Source organism: Tyto alba, unplaced genomic scaffold (assembly GCF_018691265.1).
Source record: "Tyto alba isolate M040663 unplaced genomic scaffold, T.alba_DEE_v4.0 Super-Scaffold_18, whole genome shotgun sequence".
Classification (NCBI taxonomy): Eukaryota; Metazoa; Chordata; class Aves; order Strigiformes; family Tytonidae; genus Tyto; species Tyto alba.
Genome location: NW_024881280.1, coordinates 14,728,469 through 14,747,779, shown reverse-complemented (window position 1 = coordinate 14,747,779; position 19,311 = coordinate 14,728,469).

Sequence of the window (19,311 nt, the reverse complement as noted above, 5' to 3'; positions counted from 1 at the left end):
TGTAAAGTCCAGTGCTACATGTATCACTGAGTAGAGAAGACAAAACCACATTTCTTATTGAAAAAGTTCCCAGGCATTGGTTCACTTAATGCAAAATTTACCCTATCAGAAATATTGCTTTGGTTTCATTTCTCTTCTTTCTCTTCCACTCTTTCCCTCTCCTCTCAGAGTAGTAATTTATTTGCTGTCTTTTGAGAAGTCACAAATATGTCCCTTGTTATATAAACAAATAAATTATACACTCTTTAACGAATAGATGGAAACAACATCACAGTAGAAGAGGAAGGAACTACATCGCCTTTCTGCTGAGGTGGTATACCATGTGTGCTAAAGGGAGGCTACAGCCTTCTCACCCTAACTCTACGCCTAGACAATTCTGTACCTTGTAAGCTCCATGATTTGCTGATTACTTTAACCTTAGCCACCTTATAATTTAAAAATTAAATTAAAAAATCAGCCTTAAACTCTAGCCTACTATCTAGAGTAATCATCTGTATTCTCATTTCTACACCAGTATATACGCAAGCATTCAGATGAAAGACCAGACATGTGGACCTCTATCTTGCCCTTGGGTGAACACCATAACCAACTAGGTGCATCTCTTGCTGAGTGCATGAGATAATGCACAGGCCTGAATATTGTTTTCCTGCAGGGTGTCAAAAACTAAGATAAGAACAGACTAGACGATACATCCTCCTATTTTGATCTACTTTCACTCTCACAAGAAAAATTTAATGTATATATTTGTCACAGAAGGAAGCTCTTTTAGTGAGAGCCCAAGTTGCCTTGCATTCAGTATTTAATTACATATTCAAGAGACAATCTCCGCTATATACCTTTCAGCAGCCGTGCAAAGGAGTAATGATTTGGAAGAAGCAATTTTTAGAGATTATTATAGATAAGTACATAAAGTTTCAGATGTTATCAGCAGTGTTTCTGAGCTTTGTAATGGTTGATTAAAGAAGAAGCTATACCACTGAGCATTCATCCAAAGAAGAATACATATTCTTTAGGTCTGAAGAATTCTTAAATAGATGTTCCTTTTACAGCCTGAGCATGTGTTGGAACTAAAATGGAAAGAGAGGAAAAGAACACAAAGTTTTGTAAGGAAACATCAAAGGCCATTATAAAAAGAGCTTTCAAAAAGGGGACAGTAGCATATGGCAAAATGATAAGGCACTGCTATAGAGAAAAGAATAATATTCATCTATTAAATGGAACTGAGTGACTATATTTTGAAAGCAATAGAACATTAAATATGTCTAAAACTTGACTGTGAGCTTTCTCTTTAGTTAAAAGCTATTTTTAAAAAGACTTACCAAATATTATGCATTTATTACTTCTCTGAATTAATTTATTATTTTTAATGGAAAATAATATTTATTGTTCATGTATTGCATATAGGTAATGTCTGATTGTTCTAGGCTGAAAAATATATATAGATAAAAAGAGTTCAGCAGGTCTACATTTTAATACATTTGAACAAAAAGACCAGAAACTCCATGTGGCTTAGTAAATAATAGAACATTTTAATTAAATGGAAAGATTGGTTGACAAAAGAATGACCACTTTTAGCCATATCACTTTAATGAGGTCATTTTACATTTAATAACTCAGACCATTTAACACTCAGAGTAATTGATAAATTTTCACTTAAAGTTATTGCTAAACAGTATTCTTCTCCATTGAACCTAGCTGAATCTTTCAGAATATATTCTTGTATCTCTACGCTAAAGATGCCTCTTAAAGAACATACTGACTACATGGCTAATCTTTAAGTATTGAAAACTTTAAAATTGCCTAAAATAAAGTGTCATTCCGAACCTACATCCAGACTCTTTAAAATTGTAATGTTATTTGAAATCTGGACTCATTCTGAGATGCACATCCTTTGTTTTAGAAATGCTTTCTCTAGTAAGCAAGCAAGAGCACAACTTTATCCAGTCATCCAGTATTGCAATATAATAAGACAGAAATCAGCATGACAGTTCCCCTTAACTGAAATAATCTTAGCATGATGCAAAGGATGAACACCAGGGAACATTTCAAAAGGAAGTAAAAGGCCCATTAGGCTCCATTCCTGTAGGCTCTTTAGAGAATTCAGTTACAAAGAATATCTAATCAGGCATATGATGTTTCATATATAGAGTACCATCATTTGTTGGACTTTGATCTAGTTCTTAATCTCCTATACTATGAGCTTGATATGCTAAAAATAGGCAAATGAATAGCTACAACTAATTGCATTGGTAATTGAGGAATAAATTCAAATACCAGACTCGGGAAGTTAGTAGGTACATTATCAATTAACTGCTAGAAAAAATTGTTCTTTAAATTTAGGCTGTTTTTTGAAATTATTCCTAGATATTGCCAGATTTAAATTTTGTATCTCTTTTTTATATTATCAGTATTTCAGAACAGCTGAATATGTAGATAAAAATCAATACACAATGTCAAAGAGTGTAGAAATGCAAATGTAAAGAAGTTCCTAATTTATTTTTCTCAGTTACAATTTTTGTTTTGAATTCCTGTTTTAAGGCTGTTCAGTGTATTAGCCATGGGACTAACAACTCATATTTTACTGAAAGAAACTAGTTATTTACAACAGCAACTTGAATGCATGTTATACTGGAAAGCATATGCACCTCAGTGGATGGATTAGAATTGATATTTTGCACAGTACCTGGCCTGCACAAAGAAAATAATCTCATTCTCTTTTTGAAATTTTCATGGTTTTTGTCCAAATGACATGTGACTGGTGAGGTGAATTATTGCTTTGTTCTTCACAAGACTCATCCATGTCATTGGATAGAGTGACTATCACGTCCCTTTGGAACATCATGTCTTCATCTCATCTTCACCTTGATAAAAAAGCAAGGAACAAAGTTGGACAAGCAGTATGGGAGCCAGAAGCCATAACTGCATTGGCCATGCCATATTGAGCAAAACTGGCAAAATTCTGTTTGACTTGGAAGAAAAGGCTAGGAAACAGATTTTTAGAGTGTTTCCAATGATGTAGGAGTCTGTCAGAGAGTCAAAGCAATCAGAATGCCCATCATTCACTATATGGTTCTCTCACACACAAAGTAATAGATGAAACCAGGCAGCCTAAACATCTAAGGGATACTTTTTGGGAAATGACAAGGAAAATCAATTGGAAAAAAAATCAGGAAACGATATTTTTACTAGTCTGGCAAACTAAAAAGACCAGGTATAGTTACATGAGTTAGGAAAGTACAATAACACCCAAACTGATGCTCTGCAGAAGCAACCCACTCTTTGTCATTGGTGCAATGCATGAGGGGTGAAGAAATGCCTAAAAACTTCCCAAAGTCTTGCACATAAGGAGTGACACACCCATGGCAGAATGACCCCTTGGCTAGAACTGGGGTTGCACTGTGTTGACACAGAATGATTAACTTTCAACTCAAAAAACAGGTAAGCTTTCTTCTTGGTTAAGAGTTTGCAGAATGAGAACTCGCATACTGTAAACTTCTTAGATGTGACCTGAAGTGAACACATTTCTGAGAGTGGGCTTTTATACTCTGACAACACTGGGTGGCATTGTACAATATATAACATTATAAAGTAATAGAATATGTATATAGATTTTTAAAAAGTTTATCATCTTCTGCCTTTCCAGCCCTCAGAGTGTAAAAATACTGTGAGGAACTCACAGGTAGCTTGGTTACACATACTTTTGCAGCAATTTTAGCTCCTGACCACATAGACAGGCATGATGTCTTTATTGCTACCTCTCAAAGGAAGTGTTCGTGTCTTTGTGTATAATTAGCTCCACTATGAAGAAGTCCTTAAAAGAAAAAGGCTTGATTATCTTGTTAGACTTGCGGTTCAGCAAGGTGGGGGGTAGTGAGGTAGAAGAGAAGGTTTTGCACTTAGTCATAAGTGGTGCTGGAGGCAACTAAAATCATTAGTATAGACTGGCTCTGTGTGGGATTCCATTACCAGCAGAGAAGAGATTCACAACCTGAGAGTGGTTTCAGAGAAATGCTGCAGGGTGGAAATTCCATTCCCTCTTGAGCTCTGGACCTAGGGGCTTGTTTCCCATTATGGAACAAGAAAAAAGACAAAAAATAAATTTCTGTGCAGAGAAACACCACCCATGCATCAGCCAACACAAATAAACACAGATGTGACATTCCTGATGATCAGAGTGAAATTTGGTTTCCTTTCAGTTATTTGGTATTTTATAGTATCTAACAAGTAAAATTTGTCAGGAAATGCTACTGAAGAGGCACATAAGCGAGTTCAGCATAAACACCTATATTTAAGGAAATCAGTTAAGTTAGTATCTAGATAATTTCAAAAACAAATTACAAGTAAAATTAGATGATTTATCTGTCTTATACTGTTACCTCTGTGGTTTTACCTTATGTAATTTTAATGTATGTTTCTCTTCTGCTGTTGTATAAACTACAACACAATTGGTAGACCCACTTGACTAAAGTATATCTGATAGGACTTGTTATATCTGATTTTTCAGCAAGTAATACATAGCAAAACAAAGAAAACTTTTTTCATCTTACTCTATCAGTGGTAGTTAGCTAAAACTAAAGACCGGCAGCTATGTAAGTTGCAAGCTGCTTTTAATGGGATGCTATTTCATAAGAAACTGGGCTTAAAAATCTTTTTTAATTAAAGAGGGAGGAAAGAATACTAATAAACTAGAGCTCTGGTCCTGTAACAGTAACATGCATTAGTTGCTTTATTTGCATTGGTTGACTATATAAAAATCGGCAATTTTAAGGATATATAAAAGTACATCTCTACTTCAAAAATATATAAAACTACATCTTCAGTCCATCACAAATATGCATGTAATAATGTTGATACAGAGAGAGTTGCACAAAAATATATTGTTTATTATACTACTGTACAGGTTTAATTGATTTGATAAAGAGTAATTGGACACATATTGGAAATAACGAACTTCCCATAAAGCAGCAAAATGTTTGAAATGCTCTGCCTTCTCATCATAAGACCCTCAGGGCAGGGGCTTTCCTTATTCATGTCTATACAGATTTTATTTAGGAAAATGAAGCAGAATTATTTCCATTCTCAATTTTAGGCCCCCAATTTGGAAGACTAAATGAGTGCTCTACAGTTAATGACATAAGGAAGGTGCTTCTGTGGGGCTATTCAGAATGTCTGTGTCAGAAGTCACATTGCTGCCCCATTTTAGGTAGTCTGAATCATCTTACAGAAAATTCCCATCTTTCCTCATTAATATATATAATTTAAGAAGCCTGCTTACCTGTATAGAAACTTAATGTAGCTGCATATAAATTGGACAGTACTATTAAAATTTTTCTACAAGACCAATAAAGTATAGGTATGCACTTCACAGGCATGAAGTAATAAAAGCCACTGCATCATTTTTACTGTACTGTAGTTATATGCAACCGAACCTAGTCTTGTACATTTTTTTACTGCTCTCCCCCATATTTATGTTTAGATGGCTGAGCATATAAACACATTACCTTATTTCTCCTTTTAAAATCTGACATAACATTAATGATTCACTTGATTCAATTTTCTACATAAACTCTACTCTGCCCCATGCCCCCACCCAAAGAAAGAAGTGGAATTTGGAAACACAGGATTAGAAGTTACTTTTTGAGTCACTCAGTGTACTTCCCTTTTATAGGCAACCATGAAATCTCTTATGTAAAGTATAAGGTGCCATCTTAAATCCAGTGAGGTTAATTACCATGTTACTCCTATTGTAAGGCTATTTTGGAACCTTAGTTTTCTGATGGTTGGACATTTTCTTCTAATTTATAATCTAAAGGTGTTTATAGCAGATATATCTACTTGTGCCTTGACTATCATTAGCCTTAATCTAAATATCTTACTTTATCTCTAAAGGGTTTTTCTAGACAATTGAATTTGTTCTTTTTTCCACACAAGCCAATTCTTTTAGTCTTCCCTTGCAATACATGTTCTTTATTCCTTTCATCATACTAGGAAAAATTTAGATTGTCCCATTATAGAATCATAGAATAGAATTATAGAATGGATTGGGTTGGAAGGGACCTTAAAGACCATCTAGTTCCCACTCCCCTACCCCAGGCAGGGACACCTTCCCCCAGCCCAGGGTGCTCCCAGCCCCGTCCAACCTGGCCTTGAACCCTGCCAGGGAGGGGGCAGCCACAGCTGCTCTGGGCACCCTGGGCCAGCGCCTCACCACTCTCACAGTAAAGAACTTCCTTACATCTAATCTAAACCTGCCCTCTTTCAGTTTAAAGCCATTACCCTTCTTCCTATCCCTACACCCCCTGATAAAGAGTCCCTCCCCATCTTTCCTGTAGGCCCCCTTTAAGTACTGGAAGGTCACTATAAGGTCTGACCAGAGGCTTCTCTTCTCCAGGCTGAACACCCCCAACTCAGCCTGTCCTCATAAGGGAGGTGCTCCAGTCCTCTGGTTATAAATATAAATAATTGCCTATGGTAGAAAGATTCAAAGGATAACAAGGGAAAAGAGGCTTTTTAAATCTGTCTAAAAAAACCCAACGAAATATTTACACCAGTCTTGCTGCCAACCCTTAGTTTTGTAGAAGGATGGATTTTCACAAGAGTGGCACATGTCATTTGTGTGATATGTTGAACTTTTAGAAGGAAGGCTGCTAAACAAAAAGTATATAAGGAATGTAGTTGTTATAGTGAAACCTCCATGATGAGAAAACATTTGCAATAGAACTGAATGAAAATCCTAATTTATCTCTGCTTATTGTACAATGTGCAGATTTTACATCACTTGACAAAGAACTTCACCTAAGAGTTATATTTTTCTAGGCCAATAAGAACTACACTGAAGTTCTGCTTCTACCTGGCTAATATAAGCCAACTTATTTCACTTTGCCAATAGCAGGTGTCTAATGTGGATGCATATAAACAGTCATACTAGTTTCATAGCAAAAATTATACAGGTATCAAAAGTTATGTTATAAATCATGGTTATACCATATTAAAGTCTACAGTTATTTCTTCAAGGTTTTATAAATTCTGTTTAGCTTAAATTGAAATGCTTATATATGTGTATTTATAAAAATATATATTTATATAAACTTAACAAAAGACATTTAGACAGTATTTTATTTTGTCTTAGACCACTTAGAACACTACAAAGTCAGAAAGATTTTAATGGAGTTGCTGTTGATTTGCAAGTTAATTAGGCTCATAATCAGTAGAACCAGGAAAAATGAGAGTGCTGATAATAATGGATGAGAAGCGTTTTCATATCCACACCCAAAAGTTTGAAAATCTTTGAATGGGTGAAATCAGAGCATTTAAAACCTGAAATCTACATCTGGACTTTGTTTTCAAAAGTGCCAGTCATTATGGATATTTAATTTTTCTCTACACTTGATTGGCAAGTCTCTGGGGATGCCCATTAGTGACTTCACCAGTTATTCTTAGTGCTGACTATTGCTGTGCATCAGGTCCTAGATTTTTTGAGATAATCAGTCAAAAATGGCATTTTAATTCAAACAGATCCTAAAACACTACAGCCCTTCTCTTAATTATTAAGTACTAACCCAGTCAACTTTATGAAATCCATTTAACTCAAGGACCCACGTCTTAGTGGTAGAAGCTGACCTGTAACACTGTTAGTGTGCGAACCATCAGTGAGATAATTTTCAGCACCTGAAGCCCTGTAACACCTTTTCTTGTCTCCTGTGCGCAACTTGTCTTTGTACCTTGTCCCTCGGCTGGCCATGTAATGCTGGTAGAACCACCCCTGCCCCGTGAAGCAGCCGTGTCCCTCCACCATGGGATTGTATTTCAAAGGTGCAGCAAGTGAAGCGTGGATGGATGGGAAGCCAGGACCAGCAAGTTGACTTACTTCTGCTTGGCTGCCTGTGCTCAAGCCCTTCACACACGGACAGGTTTCAAACAAAGAGTGGGGAGGAGACAGAGGCAACCTGGCAGAGCCACCCAACTGACCTCAGGCCCTGACTTGAAGTAAAATTGCTGAGGATTTAGATTAACAGACCTTTAATGTGGACAGTTAGAATGTCTGGGTTTAAGGGATTCCTATCATATTTCAGAGATAAAACTCTCATCAATGTCACACAAGCCTAGCAGCACTGAACACAGTGTTGCCTAAATACTTTTAGAAGCTGAATACCTAAGATAATGAAGCTGTTTTCTGACAATGTATTTTTTAAGGTGTTAAAGTAAGCTATTTTCATTAATTCGTGATCATTTTAATTATGGAAAAGATTTTAAATTGGACATTAAATACACTGAACTTTTGGCTTTGAAAAATTAGTAGAAAACTAGGAGTCATCATCACCAGACAATAAATAATAAATATCAATGAATATATTTTAATTAAAAATCAATCTGCTAAGTACCACAAGTTACCTGTTGCTCTAGTCACATTGTTCTTTCCATTGTCAGTCATGTAACAGACATTATCCTGGCACCATGGGTCTGAATCTTGGTAACTGACTTGAAGAGAGTGGGAAGGATTTTAATTTTTCAAAGAGCAGCAGGTGGAAAGTGACTTGGTAAAGATGACAGTTGACTGAAAAAAAGCAGCTGCCTACTCTTTACCCAAATACATGCTCTTTGGAGCTGCTGAAACTGAAAATTTTGACACTAAAGGATGCAGCTCATTTTGCTTCATGCTATGTCATCACATCCAGCAGTATTAACAGCATACATCAACCAGAATATCTTTTTCACAGCACATGTAAAACATTTACAAGCTGCTCTGCATCAGATATGTTTTAGCGCAGTAACTGCTGAAAGTGGAGGACCTCTCAAAATGTACCTTTTGTTCTGCAATTAGCTTATGGTTTCTCAAGCAGGAAATCAGCTTCAGGGCTGGTGGTTTTTCTGCAGCTAACATAACCAACGTAGGAATTGTTTGATCTTTGCAGGTTTTTCAACAGATAGTTTTGTGCAGAGTCAGTAGAGAGAGTTAAGTATCTCTGTAGCTACCTGAAAATATCTCAGAAAGCTAAAAATAAATGGATGTAGAAATTACTGAAATGAGAATTTCTTCACATTCCTTTTTTTTTTTTTTTTTAATTCTACACTTAACTGTCTTGGGAGCTTGTATATTTATGAAAGACTGAAACCAAATAGAAGAAATAATAAGCTTATGCAATAACCCAACTTTATTTCCTCTAAAACATGAAGGGAAGTTTTGCTTGTTTAAGGATTACATGATGTAGGTTATTTAGAGAAGTATCTGACTGGTAAAGGGAAAACTAATCTGAAAAGGAGAAGAGCAGTCCTACAGCTGTGTCACTGGAACTGGTGGCTGCTAGTCTTCCATTCCTGGCAAAATTTCCTCCAAGAACATGTGAAATTAATAGTCTGTTTTTATTGGAAATGTCTCATTTTCACTTTTGCTTTCTGACAAAAACAGTTACAAATACCACAATCTGAAAAGTGCAGTATTTCTTTAGTTTCCATATTCCTCTATTTTTTTATTTTTGAAGGAAACATGGATTATAAACATTTACTCGATAGAATACAGTACTCACAAGATAATGTGGCAATTCAAGAGTAAATTAAAATTGGATGTAGCGTGGGAAGCTAGGATGACAGGTAGCGTTTTCACCTTGACAGCCTTTCACTGGAGGTGGCACAGCAAAAGATCTTGACACCAGTGTGAAAGCCTTCAAGTGGCAGGCAGGTAATTTTTTTCAGATGCGGTAAGAATCTAAACTTATTGGTAGTCATGAGACAAAAAAAACAGAACTTCTACATTTCCTAGGTGAGTGCTGATTTATATGTATTTTTAGGAGCAAAAGTAAGTAACGAAAAATAAAATAAATTTTAATATAATATATAAATAACATATAAATAAAAATAGCTATGTATACATAGTTAGAACTAGTTTGCCTACTAGAGAAAAGCTGTGGAAAAAGTCCAATACAACAGTTTGGAAAATAGAGTTATTTGGAAATGTTATGTTAAAAACAATGTAAAATTCCAGAGATCACAAAGAATGGAGGCAATTTAATTATACAGCAGTAGGTTCTTATTTGCCTCTTTCATTAGCTGTCTCAAGAAACTTTTCCATTCTTTTACCTTCTGAGTTGCTGCTTTCTCTTAAGTTCTCATTCCTGATGTTTTTAGTCTTTTTCAGTCATCTTTTATGTTTTCTTCTAATATAATTGAAAATAATAGATGAGCAGACACTTAAGTCTCATCCTGTAAAATAAACAGTTTTACAACATGAAATTTCAAGTTTATTTTAATAGGATGGTTGACTATGTTAACATTAAATACAGTCAGTTTTCATTTATCTGAGGTGATGAGGAACGAGATAACACAATTAAAACATAAATAATAAAATACTTAGGTAGTAAAACTAGAAGAATATATGATCAGATGTAATAAAGAAAAGATTAACCCTTGAGCAACGCTTAGCTGTGAAGTGCAGACAGTTTCCAAAGCCTGCAAGCTCACATGAGGAGGCATGCCACACACATATGTATGGGCGAGGGGAGCTGCGGAGCAAGGGTCGTGTGGTGCCACCCCCGAGTGACAAACCCGGTCCCCCAGGGCTGGGTCCCATCTGACCCCACCAGACATACCTACACTGCAGACATCCACTTCCCACAGTCATGCACAGAAAGCTGACCCGAGCTTCTCTGCGCCCACAACATGCTGAGTCTGTGAGATGGATTAAGACCCGCCCACAAATAATAGAAAGGTATCTATATGTGTAAGAGGTTTCAGGATTGTGGCTTTGTAAGTAACAAGACTGTTTCTAACTACATTCACATATAACCCTTATGACTGTGAGATGTCAGTGCTATTGGTAAAAGTAACTGTAATGAATGTGACCTTACTATTGCCACCTACAATAATGCTGCATGTTTGTGCCTGGTTTTCTGGAAAAGTTTGTCAGTAGACTATTCAGATCCAAAAATAGGTGATAAAGTTATACTGTGGTCTCTTAAAACAATCGCCACTCTCCTTTTTTCATTGCTGCCAAGGTCTCATCAGTTTTTTCTCCATCACATTTACTAACCAGTCCCAACTTGTGAAAACATACTTGGTGCATTGGTTGAACTGTTTGTGTAAGCCTGTTTGAAGGTATGGTCCCTTTACTAATTTGCTTTTCAATATGAGCTGGACTCAATAACCCTTAGAAGTCTTTATATTTATTACAAAGGTAACACAATTTGGCTGTATATCCAAGTCTCACAGTACCACTGTTTCTACCCAGTTCAAGTTACTGAAGCTTTATGAAAAAAGAGGTTGAGTAGGTGGGTGGTTAGTGGGACTGAGTGTCAAGAGACCTGGATTCTATATTTGGGTTAGCTATTGACCTTCTCAGACAAGCCATATCATCGATTTGTGCCTCTTCTACCTAATAATGCATGCTGCCTTGTTTATTTCGATTCCGACCTTTTCCTAACAGGTCCTCTCTCTTACTGGATTTATGTAGTAGCATTTAGCATAGGCAGGTTAAAATGCTAGATAAGTCCAGCGGGCACATCTGTGATATAAATTTGTGAAAATAAAGGGAAGGTGAAAAAAAGAAGTAACAAAAATAACAGTGAATATTCTTGTTGACATACAATTATCTTTTCTATTGAAGGGGGGGGGGGGGGAAGTGAATTTGTAAACAGAAATTAAATTAAAGCAACTCCAAAGACTAAAATAATGGTAAAAGAGTTGGGGGAATATATTAAATAAACCAACAAAATATCTACTGCCCTTTAAACATTCAGTAGACAGAGAGACTTTTAAAGATGGAGGTTTAAGAGGAGCCCAGGACCACACAGCAGGAGAAAGACAGTTAAAAACAGGGGCCAGATTTCCCATCCCAAGCACTGGGGTATCATAACAACCCCACAATGAAAAACTATGTAACTGATGAGTATAGGATGACTAGGAGGAAAACTGAGGAAAACCTGTGTGTGCTCCTTAAAACAAGTTTGCTTAAAACCACACATCAGGTGGCTGTTCCTAGGCCAAAGAGTATGCTTTGATTACAGATATGCTCAGCAGAGCCCTCCAGTGACATGTACATCACTATGCAGTCAATGAAACTAAACAATGCCACCATGAGTATTATCTACAGATTTTATTTCTTCGGACACTCTCACTGTTGGTATGTTAAAACAGTTTATTTCTGCTTCACTGCACACAGGAAAACCGCATTCCGTAAGAGAAAAAGAGAGTGGGGTTATAAAAAGGAATCTGTGGCTTCTGTTCTCTGTTGTATTCTAGTAAAGGTCTCCTTTGAATTGGCAGATGAATTTTTGTTACTGCTTCTTTTTGTCCAACCCCAACTCTAGCTCTAGATACAGCAGCACGACCCTCAAGCCTGCATGGAGTTCACAAAACTACATACATTCTACTGCAAAATGATGTAGTGATCATTGTATCTAGTGATACATTATGTTTGTGAATTGTTTAAATTATAAGGCTACTGTGAAAGTAGTTTGAGACATCTGATCTGCAGTGATGAAAAATACTTCTATAACACTCAAATCCTTCAGCACCCTTCAAACATTCCAAAAACCAAAGGAGATTAATTGTGTAGGCATAGCTTTAAGCTTAAAACCCCTTTTATGCAAGAAATTAAGTCTTCATCAAGAAAATAACTTTTGAAATTTTAATATCTTTCAATGACAGCCACATTTGAAGAGCAATTTTATAGCATAATGATCCTTGTTGCATAATTTGGACAGGCTTTTGTTCTCATTTTAATTTCCCATACACAGCTTGCTTTACCATCTCTCCTTCCCACACTGATTGAAAGGGAGAGATCAAAAGTCAGGAAAGAAAACATCAAGATTTGGGTCTGGAGTTAAACTTCTAAAGATTTAAGAACAGCTCCTACTTCAAACATGCTATGGTATATCTGACTAAAGCCGTGGGAGCCTCATGTAAGACTTGGGCAGTTGCATTCCACCTGAGATCCTACTGCAGGCACAAGTCGAAAATAACAACTTTAAAACCTCCACTCAGCTTCCAGTCAGGACTGGAAGTATCAAAAATTCCTCCTCTGATTTTTATATTCTCATGGTGTCTAGAATATGAACCTGCCCATAAGATGTGCCAGAAGAAAAGGCCTTTTCCTTCCCTTCTGATTTACCTCATATCAAAGGTCTTCTGAAATCTAGAAATTAGTTCCTTAGTGTAAAACTTCCTTCAGTAATGATCTAACAGGCTTCCTCAAAATAGGACTATATGACTGGGTAGACTGTAAAATGGAATCTTGCTTTTTTATCAGTGTAGCTGGAGGAGAGGTTTATTCCCATCTTTTATACTACTTCATAACAGTTACAGCATTTGCCAAAGAATGCTATTGTTACTTTTTTTGTGCCCAAGAGTAAAACACACATCATTCTCCCATAAGAAAAAATGTCTAACCATCAATTGTTACCCTTAGGACATAACTTGCTGGATTGTGACATACAAGAGGTTAGACTAGACAATCTAAGAGTAATTTCTGGCTTTAAACTCCATGGGAATCTGTGAAAATTTGTGTGTTGTCATAAATAAGTAAACAAACAAATAAATTAATAAATAAAGACATTTTGCCTCTGAATCACTGCTTTCACAACATGAAAACAATTTGCTAAGGCAACAATGAAAAACTAAAACCTTGTCCTTCTGGAATATTTGTGACACGTTCTGTGACACAAGACATGATGTTTAGTGTCCGACCTAACTTTTTCCTCAGGGTCTGCCCAAGTCAATGCCTCTGTACTTTCAACTGACTAAGGATTTCAGCAGGTGAGCTGAGTCCTATACACAGTTTGTGAAGCACTTCTGGACTCAAGTGTTCTATAAATGTGGACTATTATAAGAGGCATCTTAATTTCTTTTCCATGTACAGAATTATACCAATCTGAAGCTTTTATTTCCTCCCAAAGAAGTTTTATTAACCCTTAAACTCTAGAAACATAGGTCTTCAGAATGAATGCATTGTCTCAGTAATGCATTCTCAGCATGATTGCTTCAGTGGATCAAAACCATCTCTCCACAGGAGAAACCTATATTGGGTTTGCATGGCAAGGGTTTGGTAGCTGGGGGGCAGGGGGGGCTACAGGGGTGGTTTCTGTGAGAAGCTGCTGGAAGCTTCCCCCATGTCTGACGGAGCCAAAGCCAGCTGGCGCCAAGACAGACCCACCACTGGCCAAGGCCAAGACCAGCAGTGACAGTGGTAGCACCTCATGTATTTAATGTATTTAAGAAGGGGAAGAAAACCTGCTGTGGAATAGCAGCTGGAGAGAGGAGTGAGAATATGTGAGAGCAACAACCCTGCAGACAGCAAGGTCAGTGAAGAAGGAGGGGGAGGAGGTGCTCCAGGCACTGGAGCTGAAATTCCCCTGCAGCCCGTGGTGAAGACCGTGGTGAGGCAGGCTGTGCCCCTGCAGCCCGTGGAGGTCCATGGTGGAGCAGATCTCCACCTGCAGCTCGTGGAGGACCCCACGCTGGAGCAGATGGATGCCCGAGGAGGCTGTGACCCCATGGGAAGCCCGTGCTGGAGCAGGCTCCTGTCAGGACCTGTGGCCCCATGAAGAGAGGGGCCCACGCTGGAGCAGCTCGTGAAGAACTGCAGCCCTGTGGGAGGAACCCATGTTGGAGAAGTTCATGGAGAACTGTCTCCTGTGGGAAGGACCTCACGCTGGAGCTGGGGAAGAGTGTGAGGAGCCCTCTCCCTGAGGAGGAAGGAGCGGCAGAGACAATCAGTGGTGAACTGACCGCAACCCCCATTCCCCACAGCCCACTTCCCCTGCACCGTGCAGAGGGGAGGAGGTAGAGGAAATTGGGAGTGAGGTTGCGCCCAGGAAGAAGGGAGGGGTGGGGGGAAGGTGTTTTAAGGTTTAGTTTTATTTCTCATTACCTTACTCTGATTTGGTTGGTAATAAATTAAATTAATTTTCCTGAGCTGAGCCTGTTTTGCCCATGACAGTTATTGCTGAGTGATTTCTCCTTGTCCTTACCTAAACCCATGAGCCTTTTGTTATATTTTCTCTCCCCTGTCCAGCTGAGGGGGGGAGTGATAGAGCAGCTTTGGTGGGCACCTGGTGTCCAGCCAGAGTCAACACACCACAGAACCATGCTGTCTTTAGTTCATTTCTCAAATTAGCTAGGCAAGGTGTCTGTATCTTTTCAACTGAAGTGGGAACTGGGAAGATACATCTCTTGAACTATGGTACATGTAATGGACATAAGACACCTGCAAGTCTATGCAAAAGCAGAAAGACACACAACCCATCACTCTTTCCTGACAGTGGAAGTAATAGTAAATATGTAGCAAATACTGACAAAATTGTTCAGTGACTCAACTCCATTGATAACCTCATAGAGCCTAGCATCTGCTTCCCTTACAGCTCGAGTCAGTGTCACACAATTGTATTCTAAAATAGTGGTTACCCAAATAAACTGAATTCTTGACACAGAGTTTTTAAAAACCTGGATTTTGCCTTGGATATACATTTCCAACCCTTCAATTAATTAACTATTTATTATTTCAAAATTAAAATTTCTTACCAGAAACATTCTGTAATGCTCTAAATGCAGTCTCTACTTACGTAGAGCTGAGAAAGGGAAATTAAAATTCCTATTACCAGAATATTATCCCTAAGTTCCAGGATTCACAAGATATTAGAGGGAGCCAGTTTCTCCTTTACCCTACCAGGAAGTTTATGAAAGGGATGTGATGAAAAAAGAGTTTATATTAAGGAGAATTTTAAAAGAAAGTAGAGGGTGAGAAGTGAGAGAAACAGATGGGTTTTTTCTTCTGAGTGTCACTATAGACCCTTGATTCAGACTTGGTTAGAGGAAACTATTACAATTTCAGGTTTTTTTGTCTGAGAGCAGTACTGAATCTATGGTACTGCATCTTTCTTCCCATTTTTATCTTTTTTTTTTTTTTTTAAATCCCCCTTTTTATCCCTTTTCCACTGAAAGGGAAGTAATTACCGTCTTGCTCTGCCCTGAAGACCTTGCTTGAGGCTGAATAAGCTATTGTCCCTGCATTTAGAGAACAAGCAGACTTGCAATAAGTGCCTTGAGAACTTGCTGGGGAATTCTGCAGTCTTTGCTGATGCGGGAAGAGATGCAGCAGCAGCTAAGACCCAGATGTCCAAATAAGCTTCTATGTCTGCAAGATGTAAACAAACAAAAGCATTTCTGTACACTAGTGGCAGGGTATCTGTCATTATCCTACCTATATCCTTAGAGCAGATTTGTAAACTACTTTCAGTTGTTATTGAATAAATCTATCATGCCAGGATTTCAAACTGGTTTTGCTTTGTATATGTCAAAAGTAAAAACCAAAACATAGAATTGCTACCCTGAATAGAAACAAAAGACTGCTGTATCTTCTCTGAGAAATGAAGTGCTCCAGGAAAATTCAATGTAAGTAAAAGATTATCCACTCTGAAGCTATTTATCCTGAATTATCAATATTGCTTAGGATGTCAACAAAGCACTAACTGTTTTTTTTTTATCTACTATAGGCTACTACTGGTAGAACTAGTAAAATTTCTCTAAGTTTTTTTCTAGTATTGTTAAACAAAAGCATGCTTTCCAGGACAGAAGCACTCTTTAAATCTCGCATGCTGGTTTCCAAGACAGTATGTGGCTTCAAATAAACTGTCCCTCTTCTTAGTGTGGTAAAAGGAATTTTTCAAATTTCTCAGCCTAATCAACAAATCTTGTTACTTTGTCATTTTCTGATTCTTTATTTTCTAGCAGAGTTCCAGATGATGTGGTGAGCTTGAAACCTGCTCACAATCAATCAATTTATTCTAATTAGTATTTGAAAGTATCAGAAGTACCGTCTCCAGCCTCAAAGAAAAATAGGTAAAGTGCTTCCTCAGTGCAGTAGGCATGTAAGTTTAGTCACTGACTCAAGATCCTAGTATTACATATGTTAGAATCTGCCTATGAAATCCTCAGACTTCTCTGGGTTCACCTACATAAAATAGAGATGCAGGTATCTTTTCCCTCACCTGGTGATTCCTCCATTCCTTCAAACATGTAGTTTTGCAGAGTAAATGAAGGAAAGGTATGCTGAATACTGCTGTTCTCCCAGAGCTGTCCCTGTCCCAAAATTTCATTAGAAGAACTTATTTGACTACTGCACTAGTGAATGTAAAAAAACAAATTCAATTACTACTTTCCACAAAATCAAGATTTAGAATATTTCAGACAAAATACTGATGATTTTTAATGTGGAATAATCAAACTTGAATGAGTTAGCTTTGATCTGTCTCCAAGAAATCTGTATATGGAGCAAACTCAGATATAGAATTAACAATTTATAAAGCTGATACTAAGGTTTTAAGATTGTCCTATCTAATTTTCTGCAATAGTATCTTCAAAAATCTGAAGTGAGAAGATGGTAAAACCAAATGTGTAACCCAAATGAAATGTGGGTTAAATAGAATTATCCTGTCCTCAAACCACGGTTCAGAGGAAATTAATGTTGAATAACAGTTTGGAAGACACTTTCTAACTTTATTTTCTTACTTCACATACACTTTAAATTCTCTTCCTTGTTATTTTCTTGATCTGGAATTAGTTTTCATCAAGTTAGTCACAGCAGTAGGGAATATAGTTAACCTTAAATGTTGAAAGTATTCAGAGTATCCAGACTGTTTTGCTTCTGACATAATTCTGAATGGTTGTAAGCAGGGACACCATTGCATGAGACTGATCTTCCTCCAACACTTTCAGTCCTGGGCAAAATAGTTTACTGCAGAGAAGACAAAGCAGCAGAAGGAGTGGGAGATGGAAAAGGGACATAAGTAACATAAACAGAGGCTGAACAGCATGGAGAGATGACAACTAGGAACTGGAGTAAATACTTCCTCCTTAAGAGAGAAAGCCGGGAAGAGACGAGAATGACTAAGGATGTTCAGAATAAACTGTACTAGTAGTCAGACTCTGAGAACATCTGTGCATAAACGTCCCTCACGCAGCTACTTTTCAGTTTCACCTGGATGCTATGGTCTGCCTTTCTGCCCTCATGAGCTTTCTTTTCCATGACCTGCCCTTAGATCTTTCTGCCCTCAGCTTGTTTGGTTGAAGAAGTGAGGCAAAGCCAGCCCTTGTATTGCCACCGTGAGGGATACTTACACTCTTTCCTACCAAGCTCTGTGTTCGGGGCAGGTACTTTGGAGCAAGGTATGTTTTCCGTACTCCTCACGATGTTACTCTGCTTATTGAAGTAGCTTGTTCTGCTTCCTCTGGCTGCATTTCTGGTTAATTTGAACAGTGACTGTTCTGAGTTGTTACTAAAATAAGACTACTAGTAAACTTTTGACTAATTTTTTAAAGATCTCATTTCTGGAGTAGCTTCCAAAATTCACAAAATGTCACATCAAATGTAGATGGTCAAGGTTGTTTGTTTTTTTTTTTTTTTTTCCTCATAAATTGTAAACATATATATGGATAGTGTAAAAGAGTGTCTGTGTGTTTGTGTACAAATACATTTGTGTATTACATGCTGGATGTGAAAAGGAGTGTAAGCCTGGCCCTCCTGATGACAAGAGAGTTATGCCATTTACTTCATTCAGGACAGGATTTCATCCATAGCCTCTGAAAATTATAATTGTTTAAAATGCCAGAAACTTGGCATGTCAATTCTTAGACAATTCTGTGGGGGGGGGAAATAGCCAAGTAGCTGTTTATTTCTTCTAACTCAATTTGGAAAGAGTATAATAGATTTGAGTTGGGATGCTACAACTGGTTCCAAAGTTAGATGCCTAGTTTTCATTTGCAAAGTAATTTTTCTGCTCCAGTGTCTACCTGTAAATAAAGGAGAAAAATGTTAAAATAGTCACCAAAAAGGATATTAAAATATTTGACAAATGTTTTTGACAAAACTACTAGATAATACTGTGGCTTTAAATGTCTTCCGCAAAATGTGAAAAGATTACCTCCACTTTTTGGAGAAAAAAAATACAGCACATGCTGTCATCATGTTTTTTTCTTAGGTGAATACTGAAGGGAAAATACTTGACATAAGTATTTATATATTTATCAGGACACAGCTCCCTCTTGTGTAATTCATGGTAACTACAGAAAACTAAATTCTATGATACCTATTTATGTATTTACTTTTACTTTTCTTATCAGTGATATTTTAGGTTTTGGGATTCCATATTTCCATATAATTTCAGTGCCAGGACAGATAATACCACTTACAGTAAGGCTGCACTAAAACTACATTTAGAGGAATATTACTTTTGCTCAAGGACATTCTTTTCATGTCCATAATCAAAATCTTGGGGGTTTTACTTAAAATGAATGTCTAATCTGCTATTTATTATTGCCGCTATG